We start from the raw sequence: 2,854 nt of genomic DNA, 5'->3' as shown, positions 1-2,854 counted from the left end.
ATAAGCGGCAACACAAATATGATGCCTCGCAAAAATAAAGGAGATGGACCTATTATGGTCTTGAGTGATGGTTGTTGAGTTAAAAGCGTGTGTTATGTTTTCCCTCCCGTTGCAACGCACGGGCTCTTTTGCTAGTAGATATAAAACCATGAAAATTTTGATAAGGCAATGTCATAAATTCAAAATACATAGATATATAGTCCCATGACATGTCATTTTGTAGCAGTGGTAAAGCGATATGAATATGTTTACCGAAGACAAGTCATTTGATATACAAATATTGGTTTGTGAAAATCACATACTGAACATTTACATTTGTATCCAAAACAAAATAATAAGGGAACACTTTACAGTTGGAATGAATTAAAAGAATGATTTACACAAAGACAACGAGTTCACAACTCATAACATCAATCTCATTCGTCAATAGGGTTTTCTGTTCACCCTCCTACAGTTGTTCCTAATCTCCCCGGCCCTTTCGGTCAACGGGCTTATGTTCCCCATTTTGACCTGGTCGGAAGGGAGAGGGGCGCGGCCACGCAAGAGGTTGCCGTAATACTTGTTGTCAAAGACGTCAGGGGTGACTGTGTCGAGATTCACGAGCGTCTCGTCGTCCTGCCCGGCGCTGCAGTTCCGCTGCGTGAACTGGCATTGCGCCCGCCCAAAGGTGTGTGCTCCTTGGAGGGCGACAAGGTCAGTGTCGTCGAGGCCCAAGTTTTTGAACTTTTCCTGGAGCGTCTCCAGAGAGTCGAAGGGGCTCGGGAGATTGTTGGCGCTTTCGATGTTGGTGGTCGTGCCATCACGGCGGCCCAGCGGCACACTCCAGCGCGGCCCTCCAGCCAGCTCGACGGAAATCTCGGAGGCGAGGGCAAGGATGTCGGCGCAAGACACGATGCCGGGGCATGCGTTCTCCAGTGCACGCTTGATGTCGTCGACCACTTTGAACCCGCGTGCTGACCTGTCGTTGGCAGGGACCTCCTTCTCGGTCATGATCGCCGGGAGGTCGTTGTCCAACAAAAGCGAGCCGTCACAACCCTGAACAAAGCAATCGTGGAAGTGAAGGCGGATGAGACTGGCCGGGATGCGCGCGTCGGCGACGCGGGCTTTCTAGATGACGCGCCGGACAATGTCGCCCGCACCGGGGCACGAGTCGTCGTAGAAGGACGAGCTTAACCCGGCACCAGCATCGGCACCTGCATGACCGTGGGCTCCAAGGCTCAGCGCTAGGACCAGCGCTGCCGTGAGCAAGAGGCTGCAGCGAGCAGCTAACGGGAAGCGAGAGGAAGCCGCCATGTGCACCACTGCACGTTCAGAAGGAGAAGGCTAGAATTAATTTGCAAGCTAGCTGCTACTCCCTCCGTTCCTAAATATTTGTCTTTCTAAAGATTTTAACAAGTGACTACATACGGAGCAAAATGAGTGTATCTACATTCTAAAATATGTCTATATACATCCGCATGTAGTAGTCCATTTGAATCTCAAAAAGACAAATATTTAGGAACGGAGGGAGTAGAAGGGAATGAACGAATATCGCAGCGATGGATGTGAGTGAAACCAGAACGGTATGGAAGCTATATATAGTCTCTCCATTTTGCTTGATGTTGAACTTCTTGGTAGGATTTCATGGACGCGTGTTTGACATGTTCCACATGCCGTTGTCAACTTGAGTATTAGCACATGCCGTACGTCGCCTATGGCCTACCGCAGCTTTCCATTGCTGCACGAGGCTGCTCATATTATTTTACTACTGTATATGATTAGCGCCAACAAATTGGAAGATGTCGTTCTGATCTAAGAGAAGAAGTCCTCCGCATGAAATATTGTGCTGTACTCCAGCCGTTCCAATAATATAAGACCTTATTATATCTGATGATTTGGGTCGGAAAAGGTTTAATTTTCCTTATTCAATGTGATATGTGGACGACTTTGTATGTAGTTGCCACTTGCCAGGAATGGGCCGATAAATTAAGACCGGATCAGCCACAACGTGTAATCCTTACATTTCTTCTATCCTTCTCCCATTTCTTTATTTTCTTTATACAATGAGAGACGTTTTGCTTCTATTTGTATACACGGGAAGTCTTCAACAAGCAACGCTTTTGGTTTAGAACACTACTAGCCATTCCGCGGAAAGTCTTTTAAGATTTGTAGAAGGTGGGAAAAGGAAGCATGTGCGCATTTTGTGACTAATTATTTATGTAGAAAGTCTCCTTTGACTTTGAGTGGTGTGTGTTAAATATAAAAAAGTTTGAAGAGTAAAATGTAAAAGAAATTGTGTTCTATATCAATTCCACACTAACTGTTTGAAACCCTGATACTTCGTCAGAGAGTGTTCGGTTTGTACACGAAGTGCATTCAGTTTTTCTCGTGATAATTTCAAATTTTTACCACATCCTATCAGGGTCATATAATGACACCATGCCAAGTTTCATCCTTTTCTAAAATCGACTGCATGTTATTTTGAACCGAGTGTTTTTTCTTTTTAATGGTCAGAAAATCAATTAATGCTTTAAGGATAGCAAATCAACCCAGAATAGCCCCAAATTTGATCATGAGACTTTTCACTATGTATAATAAAAATAGAAAAAGTTTGAATGCGAAATGTTGTAAAAAAAATGAGTTCTCTATGAAGTCCTAGGCTTCTGTTCGTAACCCTGATACTTTGTCTCAAAGTGTTCAGTTTGTATACAAGGTGCATCAATTTTTTTTCGTAAGGACATCTCCAACACCGATCCTCAAAACGTCTGCATACGTCCGGACCGCGTTGTCCGGATGTGTTCTGCTATCCAACACAGGCCTGTAACTGTCTGTCGAGCGGTCCACCCGTGTTCTCTCCCGCAAAACGGAGACAAAC

At 45.0% G+C, this 2,854-nt stretch overlaps 1 pseudogene; it reads right to left on the bottom strand.

Annotated features, from left to right (window-relative positions):
• Positions 1 to 314: 314 nt before the first annotated feature.
• LOC119272582 lies at positions 315 to 1,293 on the bottom strand (annotated as a pseudogene).
• Between the last annotated feature and the right edge of the window lie 1,561 nt (positions 1,294 to 2,854).

This window comes from Triticum dicoccoides, chromosome 3A (genome assembly GCF_002162155.2).
Source record: "Triticum dicoccoides isolate Atlit2015 ecotype Zavitan chromosome 3A, WEW_v2.0, whole genome shotgun sequence".
NCBI classification, from domain to species: domain Eukaryota; kingdom Viridiplantae; phylum Streptophyta; class Magnoliopsida; order Poales; family Poaceae; genus Triticum; species Triticum dicoccoides.
The sequence above is the reverse complement of the archived record's forward strand: the minus strand, read 5'-3'. Positions and strand labels throughout refer to the sequence as shown.